The sequence below is a fragment of the Nesoenas mayeri genome (genome assembly GCF_963082525.1).
Source record: "Nesoenas mayeri genome assembly, chromosome: 8".
Taxonomy (NCBI): domain Eukaryota; kingdom Metazoa; phylum Chordata; class Aves; order Columbiformes; family Columbidae; genus Nesoenas; species Nesoenas mayeri.
Window position 1 is genome coordinate 14,596,104 of NC_137554.1, and position 15,534 is coordinate 14,611,637.

Here is a 15,534-nt window from a genome sequence, read left to right on the forward strand (position 1 = left end):
CCCAGGAACTGCTGACAAACGTACAGTGCAGTGGTGGTTCTATAAATTTCACAAAGGAGACAAGAGCCTTGAAGATGAGGAGTGTAGTGGCTGCCCAGCGGAACCTGATAATGACCAACTGAGAGCAATCATCGAAGCTGATCCTCCTGCAACTACATGAGAAGTTGCTGAAGAACTCAACATTGACCATTCTACAGTCATTGGGCATTAGAAGGAAATTGGAAAGGTGAAAAGGCTCGATAAGTGGGTACCTAACGAGCTGAATGAAAATAAAAAAAATCATTGTTTTGAAGTGTTATCTTCTCTTATTCTCTGCAACAACAACGAACCATTTCTCAATCAGATTGTGACGTGAGACGAAAAGCGTATTTCATACAATAACAACTGGTGATGTCCAGCTCAGTGGTTGGACTGAGGAGAACCTCCAAAGCCAGACTTGCAGCTGCTGCCAGTCTGATCCACTACAGCTTTCTGAATCCCGGTGAAACCATTCCATCTGAGAAGTATGCTCAGCAAATTGATGAGATGCACCGAAAACTGCAACATCTGCAACTGGTGTTGGCCAACAGAAAGGGCCCAATTCTTTTCCATGACAACGCTGGACCACACATTGCACAACTAATGCTTCCAAAGTTGAACAAATTGGGCTATGAAGTTTTGCCTCATCTGCTATATTCACCTAACCTCTTGCCAACCGGCCGCTTCTTCAAGAATCTTGACAAGGTTTTGCAGGGAAAACACTTCTACAACCAGCAAGGTGTAAAAAATGCTTTCCAAGCATGGATTTTTATGCTACAGGAATAAACAAACTTATTTCTCATTGGCAAAAATGTGTTGATTGTAATGTTTCCTGTTTCGATTAATAAAGATGTTTTTGAGCCTAGTTATAATGATGTAAAATTAACAGTCTGAAACTGCAATTACTTTTGCACCAACCTAATAGTACCTAGGGGGGAGAAGAAGAATCCTGAAGTAATTCTAAAAACTTCTGCAAATAATTTGTAATGCTAAATTAAAATTTATTGGACTACTGGTTCTTGTCCAAAGGCTGAGTGACTACCAAAATATAGAAAGGTTGTACAAGAAGAATTCAGTCATCAGTGTATCCCTGCCTTATGCTCTTACGTAATGGTACCTTCCTCATCTGCCCATGGTTAAACCCAAAATGCTAGGCTGAATGCATCCATAGTTCTTACTGATACTGTCTCCTAAAAGTAAATGGCAAATGCCTGTTGGCTTCACTACAACTGCAGTTCCACGCACTTCATGAATATTCATTAAAAGAGCAAGAATATTCATGAAAGGTAAACATAGGAAAAAAAATCAAAACACACTATTGTAATTTCGGTGCCGTCACCAAGAAAATTACCATAGAAACTATCTCACTGTATTTTTAAAGTATTTTTACTTTCTTTAAACAACTATTTTCATAGTTTCCTTTTTCAGTTAAAATTGTTCTGTTTTCTAAAGGCAGATTTTTTTAGGAGATAGAAAGCATTTTGGGCTGGGAGTGAACAATTTAAGATTGTGTATAGTGACCTTTTACACTACTTTTCCACTACAGGCAATTCTCAGTGAAGTAAAGACATTTAAATAGGGTTTTGTGGTGGGTGGGGGTTTGTTTGTGGGTTTGTTTTTTTAATTCTCTTGATGGCTCTTTCTCTGAAGGTATCAATTGACTGATCTGTTCAATTTCATATAAAGAGTAGCCAAAGATATGAAAACAAGAATGTCATTATGTGCATCTCTAAAAGGACGTAGTAGAAAAAAAGGCAGAGGGATCTTGTATTAAAAGAAATAGATTGGAGGCTGATTTTGTTGTGTATCTTTCTAAACCCGTTACATCTCTAGCTATTGACTGACCCAAAGGACAGCAGAATTTCTCAGTTGCTCTGTATCCCCTCACAAGAAAGCAGATGGTTCGAGTCAGAGATAATTGTTTTCTGACTTATGATTCATGGCTTACACTAACAGGCTCTTCAGATACCATTGTTTAAATAGTCAGTAGGGGAACAAGAGTCACTGTATTAGATAAACATACTTTATGAAGAGATGCAATTTGTTATATTTTTGAGCTGTTTGTTGTTCTCTTCCTTAAGTTCTTTGCTGTTCTTTTATGCCTATCTAAAATCATGATAAAATATGGCTGTTACTATTAGTAAAAAACCGTCAGGCTAATGGTGTTTTTGCAAATAGATAATAGCACTGTATTTGCATAGATACAGTTGTAGTTGTAGTGTGAGATGTAAAGACAGACCTAATAACAGCTTTACTTAGTATTACACTTTTTAAATACCTTAAAGACTTCAGTTGTGCTTTGTGCAAATCAACTCCGTATAGGACAGATATGAATTTGAACCTTGTGTAGTAATGAAAGTCTTGCAAAATACTTTCCTGTAGGAAAGCTGCTTTTAGTTGGTCTCTTTCTCATGAATGGTGAATTACTAGAAATGTCACAATGACTTACATTAGTCTTCAGCTTCACAGCCCACTTAACTGTACCTCATATTATAGTAAATTGGAATGTTTACTTAAGGTTTGGTATTAGGACTGCTTATATATCCTGTTACATACGTTTATTGTTGTTAGGCTTGTGATAATATATTTTTATCCTTGGAGAACCTCTTTCAGATGTTGCAATTATGTTTCTTACTAATCCCTCCCATGATCCATTTGAAATTGAACTTTCTGAAGTGTTACTGCTGTGGTACTTTATAACAGATCAGTGTAGACATGTTTTGAAGTCAGCATTCTTTTTTATTATCTACATTAACCTTTGTTCATCTACGACCTGCTAATGTGTGATAGGCTGATGGTAAATGAATCTTTATTCCTCCAATTAGTATAAACTAGACAATTCAGTTTTGGTTTTGTCAGACTCTTGCATATCTTCAACCATTTGTTCTACTATTTTGAAGCACTTATTTTTCTCTGTGACATTCAAGAACAAAATATAGGCCTTTCCATGCTTCACTGCACAGCTTTTAGGTTTATCTTTGTAGTTTTGATGAACAATTACTTTATTTTATTGATCCATACTTCATGTCTGTCTTTCAGTGTACAGCACACATGGAACTGGAATACCTTGTCCTCTAAAACAGAAAGTTGAATTTTAGAAGTTATTTTTCCAGTCTACTTACAGAAGTGGATTTTTTGATCTAAGCATATTCTTTATATTTTTAGTGAGAAGGAAACAAGTGGATGCTACACATTGTTTTTATTCAGTAGAGAAAAAAGCTATCACTAGAGGGTTGTTAAATAGTGTTTTTCTGGCCAACTATGATGCAAGAAGAATTGAAATAACCAGCCCATCTTGCAGTGGAGTCAACTTATGTATTGATTCTGATAAAAACATCTAAATACTGGCATTGTTAAAAACTTGCACACTCAGAAAAGCTCATCATCCAACCCTGTGTAACTGGGTATATGGCATGGCCTGACTGAATGGCTGTGCCAAAATCTAATCAGAACTAATCCCAGCGGAACTGCTGGGATTTCCTTCAGGCAGGGGGAAGGACAGAGTTTCTGTTTGCTTCTAGAAAACAGAAACAGGCTTTTGAAGGAATTCCATTTCTGAAGTCATTTTGCTGCAAGCCACAGCATTCAAACAGTTTTCTTCATTTGCTGCTATGTCACCACTGTTCTGTTCTATAAAAAACCTTACGACTGAGTGAAAAATCCATCCCTTTTACTTTTCTGTATAATCACCTCTGCACATTCTCGTGCCTTTATTGTTGTTGTTCTAGAGTATTTGCAAGAAGACATCATATAAACATTTCTTGCTTCCTTTTCAAGATCTGATGCTTAATGATTCCAATTTATTCACAACTGCAAGCCATTAAACAAAGACATTTTCACAGTTTAAGCAGAGGTCTATGGCAGTGTAGGTTATTCCCTCTTCAGAAATCTTCTCTCTTTGCACTGACATTCTGTAACAAGATAAAGCAATATATCCTCCCTTGCATCAATCGTCAGTTTTCTATTACTGAAAAAAATCAGTCTTGTTTACCTTAAGTTCATTTCCTTCTCTTTCTGACTTGTCTTTTCTAACGTTCATTCTCAAGTGTAACAAAAAAAATGAAAAAAATGGAAGATGGAGATACTATAACTATGTAATGATTCCTAACTGCAATTTTCATTAAGCTAATAGTAATTATTCCTGTCAAATCACATGGTACATAGACAATTTCATCCTCATTATTAATATAGTGAGCTTTCTGTTTCGCAAGTCATTCTGAACAATTAACAATACTTATGTTTGTTTAAATGAAATTTGGAAAAATAAGTAATTCTAATGTGCTTCTCTGAAGAGAAGTAATTCCACTCAAACAATGTCACTAGGTAAAACTTTTTTTTTTTATTTGTAAGGAAATTAAAGGCAATATTAATCTCAAACTCCAAAAGGGACAAATTACTAGAGAGCTAGCATGTTTTTGAAATGGTAATCAGTGTACATCCATTTTAGAAATGGTTAGTAGTCATTTTAACACTAAAAGGCACTCTAATTTGGTTGGGAAAGTCACTCTTACATTGTTGTAACAGCACTATGAATCTGTCGTATGTGACAAACATGTCCTGTTACAGTTCTGAATAGCATAGATAATTCTCTTCTGTATCATGAAATCCCACCTTTTTTTTTTTCCCCATAGATGCATAGAAATAATAACAAGGGGTTTGTCAGAAGCTTATGTGGATGTCTTTGCTATAATTTATTAGAATAAATACACATTAAAACTATTCTCATTATGAAATAATTTTCCCTATATTTCTGCTTTTTCTCAAACTATCGTGATGAGTAAATGTGTGTACTTTGGTGAATGCTCTGGCAGGCTATTGGTTTGGATATCGGGAGGATTATGGAGAGTTGTATCAGCACTTGTGCTTTCAGAGCAGGAAGATCCATAGTCTGTGGCTCCATGTTCATCAGTGAATCTGTGTGCAGTCATTAAGTAGCAGTACAGATTTGCATCTAGGCAAAATATGCATATTTTGGTCAGTTTGGCCCTTCTGCTGGCTGCAGGAGGCAGTTCATCAAAAATGGTAGGGCTGCAGAAGGAGTTCTGGGGCTTCAGGGGAGACTGTTATTTTGGAGAAGTTTAGGTTGAGGGATTTAGCTAAAGGAGATACTTGGAGTCTTCTGGCAGACGTGATCCCCGCAAAGGAGAATGAGGTGAGGGGGGCAGGTTATAAACAGACAGCAGCCTCAGGGATGACCTAGAATGTCTCTTTCTCCTTTCTCTGATTCTTCTGTTACACTGGTGGTATGATGCATATAACAAAATCACTTAACATTGTATGATAATAAAGGTGACTATATTCTGGAAAATTAACTCTACCTTGTTTTTCCTGGATTATGGAGGAAAGTTGCGTATTTTCTCATTAGAATGGCTCCGTGTGTGTTTGTGTAGACGATACAAAGTATAATGTATAGATGTTTAATATACAAATATTAGGTAATTCTTTTAAATATTTTGATATTATGCAAAGTGCATTTTTCTCACTACAGCTAATGGTTATTACATATGAAGTGCCCTACTCTTACTTTCACCAGTTTAGTTCGTAAAACAATGATTTTCACACATGCATATGGCTGTCTGAATTCTGTCTGAATTGGCTTTCCTTTGCTGTTTCTGAACTGTCAGAGCATTAAATGAACATAAATTATAGTTTGAAGAAGTTTGACCAACTGAAAAAAAAATGCAGAAGAAATCTATTAAAATAGAGTACGAACCTGTGTGCTTGTGTGCTCAAACATCCGTATTTTGGTTCAGTGCAGACCCGTGAATATTTTAGGCAGCTGGCCATACCATTCATGGCAGTCTCTGCAGCTTAAGATATTTCTTGACTCTGTTTTCCCATCATTAAACTTACTGTGAACCCACAGGCAGGGTTGAAGTTGCATTTTTTGTGAGGAGGTGGTGGTTGTTGGTTTGGGATTTTGGGGGCAATTCGGCAGGGGTTTGCCAGACAGTTATTACATTGGAAATCGCAGGACCTTTTCCAGCTCTGAAACTGAAATGGCAATAGCACAGAGCCAGGCAGAAAAATATTTACAAATCACAGGGCAAAAACTTTCACATCCAGCTTTGAGAAAATTCTATCAAATCTTGCTTGTTCACAAACAGTTTAAACTTCAGCCAGGATTTTTTGCATGCCTGCATTTTATGTGCCAGTATGAGTGTCTTCCATCAATTTTGGATGGGTGTTCAGTGTTTACTTGGGGTTTGTTTGAATGATAATGTTTTAAGATTTTATTTAGGCAGGATGGCCAATTAGGCTGCTGTTTTCAGCAAGGGTGTTTTACTTGTAACCTACAAATATACGTACTGCAGACTCAAGACTTGGAAGAAAATTCTGGAGAGAATAAGAATGCAAAATGCAGAAATGCTTAAGCCTTGAAGTAGAATTAAATGAGATGCCAATGGTATTTGTACAGTGCCAACAGAGACATCTTGAAAAATGATGTATGGATTTTCACTGTGGATTCCTTTTTCCATTCTATTCAGTGCAGCTTTCTTATTTCTCTCATCCCACCTAAGATTCTCCCTCTGACCATGGTTTGGTGTGTCACTGTATATTGCGTTTCAGTCAGAAAACAAGGCATGCAAAGAAGGAAGAAAAATAATTCAAAGAAAGAAAACCAAAGGATTTGGAGGCCAAATTCTTTTAATACAATTTTTTTCTGCTTTTGCCGTAAGGAAGAACAACAGTAGTTTGGAAGGAAATGCTCTGCTTATACTTGTGTTTGAAGATCATCATAATATTAATTTTGCACCATATAATTAATGATAAGAAATAATCAGCAAGATGACTGTTTTTTAATAGTCTCTTTTTAAAACGAAGTATTACAGACATCTCATTCCAAATCCAAACAGATAGACTTGTATTAGTTTATTTTTTTCTTTTCTTCTAGGGTAGATACTTTTGTGCTGCTTTTATATGGATATTCTGTGTTGAATTTAAGAGAAAAGTCCATAACCAATTTTATTTACTAGCAGAGATGTAGCCTTTCTCACTTGCTCTTCTTATCTGGTGCTATAACATACGATACTACTACTGTCCCATCCCTCACAACAGTGGTGACTGGGTTGGTGGCTAATTTGGAACCACTTAGTTCTTACAGCCTTGCCAGTACCTACATTGCAGTGTGCAGGTCCTTCCTTCAGCCCCTCATGTCAAACACCAAGCACGCAGCACGTGCGTTTCCCGCGGCACCAGAGCTCTGCTGTGCGCCCATCTCGGTGAGCGTGCGCCGCTCTGGGAGACACACCTGAGAGAGAGGTGCAGCTTTTATTACTTCTGCCTTGGGTTTATGCTGTGCGGCTTTTAATCTTTCTTTATTTTCATTAATAATTTTCATAATCCTTTAATCACCCCTGTATCTGTATACATATACTTGTATTTTCCTCTCAAGTGGACCAGTTTCAGTGCACTAAGGTTTTTTACTTCAGGTTTGCCACTACACAAAGGACCTTGGTGTCCTAAATATTCTAAAGTAGTTAATACATAATCTGTTCAAGTCATTTTATTCAGTTATATCCTAATTAAAATAATATGCTTTTGTCACTTCCAATTTGGTTTGTAAGAAATCTTTCAAGGACTCTCTAAATTCAGAAGATGTTGTTTTATCCTTTTTCTTTGAATAGATAATATCCCTTTCCATTTAATCTGTAAGTAACCCATTTTTAAATAGCTAATACTTTCCAGTTACTCTGTGTTTGAAGGCCCAAACGTGTACTTTTTTTCAGCATTGGCTGAAATTTTGCCAATGGATTGGAATTTTTTGCAGTGAATACTGTGCAGACTCATTGCAGAAGTGCTGCAGTGTGTTTGAATATGCAATGTATACAAACTCCTCATGGGATTTGGAAATTATTGCTATTAAGAAACTGTGAAATGCAGAACAAATGGTAGAAAAAGAAAAGCTCAAATCAGGGCAATTGGAAGAAAAGGGTGCTGTGGAGACCCTAATACTACTTTTTACCACATGACCTATATTTTAGAAGCTCTCCAAATGCCTTGTAAATCCCACGAGTATGTGTACGTTGTATACACCAGTGATCTATGTTACCAGTACAGTCCATTACTATTGACATCCCTTTGAGGTAGATAAAATGTGTTTAATTATGGTAATGATCATCAGCCAATGCAGACCAGGTACCCCAGATGGCACATGCCATATGGTGTGCTCTGATGATAGGTGTCTGAAAAATACTCCGTTCAGCAAGATGGGTGAAACATCAGTGACAATGTTAGGACAGAATGCCCCTGACCAAATACTCCCATGCTGTGTGGGTAAGTGTATCTTGGATTGAATCTTATAAGAGAACTCGTAAAAGCCAGTTCATTTTCTTCATATTCTTATAGAATTGAAGTTTCCTGTATGGTAAAGCAGAAGGGTATGCAACTTCAAGCATTTAACTAGCCTTACTGGCTTCAGTACATTAAAATTACACACAAGTTCAGTTACCTCCGTCATTTAGGAGTTTTGATTGTTTAACCACCAGGGAAACATTTCCAAGATTTATGCATCTTGCGCTACACTAGGTGAAGTGATAGTGCTCTGCACAGATGAAGTCAAGATAGTAGGGTTCACAAAAAGCACTACTAAATCATTAGACTCTTTACAAAGTAATAATTATCTTAAGTGGTAAAACTAAAAGCTTAATTGTCCTTGGATGTTCTGAACAATATTGCCAAAACCAACTGTTCCTTCAGGTTGTTCAAATATCATGCCACAACTGTGGCAGAAGAAGAAGAGGAAACTGGGAAGATAAAGAATTCTTGGAAATAATCTATTTGTTTTTCCTAAGTTTAGGAAAAATAAAGTTAATTCTCATTGCACAATCATCATCAGCTTTCAAAAATTTGTAAGCAACAATAAAGGTGGAAGAACTGAATAGATGTTTAACCACTTCGGCAACAGTTCTACATTAGAAGTTTTGAAGGGAAGGAAGAAAAAGGGGGATTTGCAGCCGCGTCGTTTTAGGGGATGTCACTAAGTAGCTTTGCTGCAGAGGTGAACACTTCATTTGAGCAGAGTCTTCGGTGTTTGCTGAGCTATGCTTGAGCTTTCAACATGTGGAATTCACAGTCCCTAGTAGAACAAGACCATGCCTGTATAAATTCCTCCAGTACTCGTTACTGTGACTTGTTTACCCATCATTTTCTTCCCCCTATTTCATTTGGAAGTGACAGTCCCTCTTCTGCCTTAAGTTTTAATTTAATTATTTTATAATGCCAACATTAAATGCATGCCCAGTCAGCCCTAAAACCATAACATAATACTAACCACTAAAAATTAAACTACTTTTCTGCTTTGGCTAATTCCTGCAGACACTAGAAGTGTCAAACTACATTAATTATGCTAATTGCAGCAGAGCTGCACATATTTCTGATGTTTCTTGAATTATCTCAGTATTGAAGTTCCCACACTTAAGCTTTCCCAGATAATTTAAGAATTGTTGGATTAGAATATCAGTCCTTTTTTTTTTCTTTCCCTTTAAGGTTGGTCAGGAATAATTTGATTAGACAGGGATTTTGGTCAGTATTAATTGACCCCCAAGAGCATTTTCCCACCAACAAATGTACAGTCTTTGGTGATGTGAATCTTTATGAATTTGCCTTCCATTTTTATTATTGTGGAGTCCACAATAAAACTTTAGAGACATTTTTAGTGCAACTGTTAGTATTGTGGACTAGGTTCCAATGAATAGAGGTCAGTACAACAGCTGTCTTTCTTATTTTTCCTAAACAGTAATGCACACCCTCCTGCTATGTCAGGACTTTCTGGAGTATAACATAAACTGAGATTTAATGACTTGGAACCTGCTGTTTCAACTGATATTTTGACAAGCTGCTAGCCTGCTGTACCTTAGGCAAGACTTCTTGTTAGGGGGGCGGGGTGGTGACCCTTCACAGAGAGTGCCTACACTGGCTGTAGATCTTACATGTTGTCCAAAGTGAAGGTTCCAAGAGGAAGAAATGGTGAGATGTGCAGAACTGAAAATGTCTTGAGTATCTGACAAGACAGCAGTCATCCAGTTTCTTTATTGTATTATCACAGACATGAAGTGTTTCTTAATGTGGATGAACTAGGATGTTAAGAAGCCTAAAGGTCATCTGGAACAGGAGCATTTGTAATGTTTGTGTATCAGCTTTGCTAGATATAGAGACACAGCCTCCCCAAACCACTGGATTTAATAGAAATCAGGCATCTTTGGTCACTGATGACATGGACAGTAAATGTGTGTTTCTAGATATGGGTGGTCTGGAGAATACTGCAGACTGTACGGTGTCACTAAAACATTATTAATCACTGGTGGCAAGCTTCAGGGTAAAACTAGTGGCTACAGCAATTTCTTTAAATAAGAGACACAGTAGAGTTTAAGCTGTCCCATTCAAGTGTGCCTCAGTCTATTAGTTACTGCTGCTTTCAGCTCCTCCTGGATTTCACTGGTTGTCTGAGAGGCATTTCTCTTCCCATGACACTTATTCATGCCTTATGAGGACAAATGTGTGACATGTAACAGGAAGAACAATTGATTTTGTCACTGAAGTCATAAAGCATGTCCTGTGCTTCAATAAGTTACAAGGAGCAGGCAGTGAGAAGTTGCCATGAACGTCAGTACATCAGTCTGATCCTGTTTACATAAGTCTACTCACAGATATGCCCATGTGAACTTTATGAAATTACTCTGATATTACCCCGCTTTTGCTGAGATGTGGATGTCACTGCTATCAGTGCATTGTGTCCTTGAGTTAGAGTACGCTTCTCTGGTAGTGTAGTTCACGTAAATGCTGCAATAGCAGAGGATAAATTGTTTTTAGTTAATGTGATTTTAAAAAAATCAGTTTTGCTGCTCAGTAAGAAGAATGCACAGGCAAGATGTCATTGAGGAAAATGCAGGACTTAGCATTCCCTCTTTGCATTGCAGTTCTCCTTTCTCCTCTCTTTTTATCATGAGAAAAATCTATGTATCCAACAGCCACAAAGTGTATTCTGGGAGTAGAAAGTATTGATGTTTGGCCTGGAAGGAAATGTTGTACACTGCCCAGTAGTAAATGGAAGAGCAGAACCTGACTGCTCCCTTGACCAGCATCTGCCAGTCAGGCTGGAGGTCACGCTTTATGCCACATTAGCACTGAGCTGGTCTGGGAATGACACAAGTGTGTGGTTTGCATGTCAGAATAGTGTTGTAACCAGTGATTCCTGGGCACACAGAGTGGGAAGAGTAACTGGAGCACATTGTTGGAGGAAAGACATGGAAAAAAGCACCTCATGTTACTGTTTTGGAAATTAGCTGTATTCTTGGAGCATGTTTTTTGGGTTTATTTTTAAAGAATTAAAGAGAAACTTGAAGACTCTCTGATAAATTGATCTCTGCTTTCCTCAGGAACCAGCAAAATTGATGTGTCTCTTGGTATTTCTCCTTATAGAATGTAGCATTAGCTCCAGATTGCTATAAAGAAATTATTCATTCCTGAACTAAGGGATTGCTTACTTACCAATTCAGTTAAGATTAAAGTTAGAGGGAAATACAGTGCACACAGGAATTTTAAGTCCAAGGGCTCCTTCAGAAATAGTGGCAGAATTTTGAAGTTTCTAAAGCATATTTGGTTTACTTTGTTCCATCCATTCCGGAACATTTAAATTGGTGAAAAGTTCTGCCTATGCAGAGATGTAATGGTCTTTTTAGCAGAGAACATTCTGGGTTTGGGGCTACATTCATTGAATGTTAATAAAATAGTTAAAATGAATCAATTAAATAAGCATGGTCAAACTATTGCATCTGGTTTTATACATTCAACTAATTAGTCTATCAATTAAAAATTGATTGATTTTGTTTTTAATTGCAGACCACTTAGCATATTTGTCTTTTCCTAGAAATGTGCTAGTCGGGTACATTTTCTTTGACTATAGTTCATTCAATAAATTTCAAAACAAGTAGTTTACTTCAGAAATAAAAAGACATGTTCTCCCTCTGAGAACTTTTCTGCAGAAACTGAATGTTGGTTTCTATTCTGGAAAGCCTGTGACTGCCAAAATGATTCACAGATTTGGATTTCTCACCTGACGAAAATGGGGTCTGGAAAATGGGGTAGCATCTGCAGCTGCCTTTCACAGACCGTCTTTGGAAACTTAAAATTCATCTCTTCATGCCTGATGTTCTTGGAGAAAATCAAGAGGCCAGAAATTACAAGCATAAAAGTTACAGTATATTTTCTTTTACAATTATAAAACAGAAGGCCAGATTAATTCTGCTCTTCTCAAATATATAGAAATGCTTATGTATGGTTGACAAAAGTACTGTTTTTAAAATCCACATTTCCATATGCCGCCACTACGATTTTAAAACCTTTTTAATTCATTGTCAAATAAAACAGGAAGGTTGTATCACATTTGATTCTGACATAAACAATTTAAATGCTGACATCGGTAATATAATATCCATTTACTGTCTAGTTTCTGCTCTGGACTCTTTCTTGGAGACATCCATATGCAGACTGAAAACAGGATTTGTGAGAGGCTAGACTGAGATAAAGTGTATATTTATTTCATTTTGCTATGTGATAATGCTTTGCTAATGTGGTGAAAAAACACTTCTGGATTTTGTCGCTGTTGTGACATTTTGGCAGCACTAGAGTACTTTTCAGAAAGAGCAGTGTTTACTGTGTCTCCTTAGAAATAGAAAGACTTGTGGGGGACTGTCACGAGGTTCCCTCTGTGGTCTTTTTCATAGACATCCTGATTATAGAACCTCTTCCAGAATTAGTGCATGAAAGCTGGTTCACAGGTTTTTATGTGCCACTTCAGGGCAATCTCTGCAAGGCACATTACTAGCCACAGTCAATACAGAATTGCATTATTATGTTTCCGTCGTCTCAAATTCAAAATGTGGTTTAACATTACTCTAAATTGAGCATAACTTCGAGTAGACGTTATCATGGTTCAGTTGTGGATTCCTTCCCTTTGCACTGAGTCTACTGAGCACAAGCCTTTGAGGGGAATCTGTTCAGTTTGTAGATTTTTTAGAAAGCTGTTAATTTGTTCTGTGGATTTCTATCGTATCAGCTCAACCAACTCACCTTATTGGCTGCAGGATCATTAATTAGATCCAGTGCAAGAAAAGCAGTGAGAGAACAAGGCCAGGGAGAAGTAAAGTGAAATTCCTTTTTTTTTTACAAGCAAATCTCAATTATCCAGTAACATGAAACAGCACTTTTTTTTTCCTAGGTAACTGCGCAGTCAGCATGGCTCGGCATGCTCATGTGTCATTATTCCCCCTTTAAAATCAGGAACATCAACTTGCAGGTAATCTTCCTATTTAATATAAACTGAAAAAAAACATTGTTCTGGGGCGGAATGTTTTGTTCCCTCAGGCTCTAACAAAGAAGGCCAAGCATTCTATAGAGAGTATTGCCAGTGTCTGATTTGTAATAGTGTGGGATGCAGTTCTATAATTAATGTAAAAAATTGTAAGCTTGTGTTGTAGGCTCAATGTATATGGGGTAATAATATAATAATTTAGGTTTGTGTGTCTGATCAAATATTTTTATTAATCTATTTCTGAGAATCTGGCAAGAAGCTGATGTGAGATTTTTAATACTGTTTATTGTGAGAGAGTTGAAACTTGAAATGTGAACTGAGTTCCATTGTCACTTGCAATCTGTTCAGGAACTCGTAACAACAGTTTTAACACTTACTGATGGTTCTGATCTGGCTGAGCTCACACAGAATACTATGATTAGAATGATTAATGACTGTAGTGGAAAACATATGCTTCTTGAACTATTAACTATAGTATATTGGAACTCACTGCAATTACTCTAATGTATGGTGACCACATATTTCTTAAGATTTGTAGAAGATTCAGCACTAACAACATATTCTAATATGCTTGGAATCTTGGGAAAATTAAATATTTTTCCTTACATTCTGCAACACTACATTTACAAAAAAAATTTCATATTTCAGAAATGGTTTACACTGGAGTACTTACTGCAACTTAGTTTCCAACTGTTTCTGGTATACATTGGACTCTGTAGTTCTGTAAGCTTTTGGTAAAGGAGTTAAATCAACCTAGAAATAGTATGGCTCAGTCAGGTTCTCTTTGCATGATCTATAAAGTGGGTGAATTAACACAAGCCTGTCTGTGAAGTCCTAGAGTGTTTTTACTCTGTTAGTGTTATAACCTAGTTGCTATTGATTTAATAACAGAAAGTGAATACTTAGTATTCGCTTACAGCATGACAAAGTGCTTTACAAGTGTAATTAATTTATACTTCATTAGTTAAATATCTTTAACACGGACTGAATGATCCTTAAGACACAGCACAGTCCAAAATATTTTCAGCATCCACAACACAATTTTCTATTAATGTAGTTAAGCACGAATATGAAGACCATGCTTGTTTCGAGCCCATTGGCTCCTTGCTGCTGCAAGCATGCATTTGCCTAATCACACATTTTTGGTTTAAATGAAGTCTGCAGGACTATTTATTAAATGAGGAATATGGTTTAAGATCAATATTACAAGGAGTTACTGAAACATAAATAATGTGATCTGATGCAGCTCCGGCATAATTTTCATATCTAAGATGCAGAATTTAGCTGATACTAATTCAGCTGGAATTGAGGGAATGGCCATGCTGGATTAGATCTGGAGGCCATCAAGTGCAGTATCCAGTTCCCAGGAGATGCCAGTCACAGATGCTTCAGTGGAGCATTCAACAGAATAATTAGGGCAATCTGCTTGTTTTTCCCTAATGCCTAATAAGTAGCAATTGGCTTTAGCCTCAAAGGAACCAATGTTTAGATTCAGTTTTTACATTGCCCTAATTCTATTTTTTTTCCCCACACTATCATAAATGAACATTCCTGTAATTCATACAAATTCTAATCCTTCTTGAATATTTGAATAGTCCTGTGATTAATGGTAATGCTTCTGTTTCTGTGTTGTACTATTATCTTTGATCAGTCTGCAGTTCACTTACTTCCAGTTCTGAGTGTCATCTTGTTCTTACCTTGCAAAAGAAACAGTCCCGGCATTTTTAGCATCCCACTCCTTGGTTACAAGTCTCTTTTTTTTGTTTTTCTTTGAGATCAAGTGACTAAATAATAATTTTAATGACAATCACATTGCCCATTTTTAGACATCTATCTGAATTTGAAATGTTGGTTCCCCGAAAAGTCAGAGGTTTATACTGCACATACAAATGAGACGCTCAGGATCCATTGTGCTAATAGGGGAGAAAATAATTATTTCTTTAATGACGCATAAATAAATTCCCAGACTACTCTTTACCCAATTCCTTTTGATTTTTGGATTGCAGACACATATTTTCCAAGGGACTTTATTTATGCAACTGTGATGAAGCCCAGTTAAGTAGCAGGAACGTCATATCGTGCTATAGGTTTTTGTAATAATAAATAACTTTATTTTTTAACACTATTTGTTGCAAACATGACGTAATTTTCTTTTTGCTTTAACATTCCTTGTGAAAATTGTACTGCAGGCTGTTTCTACTATG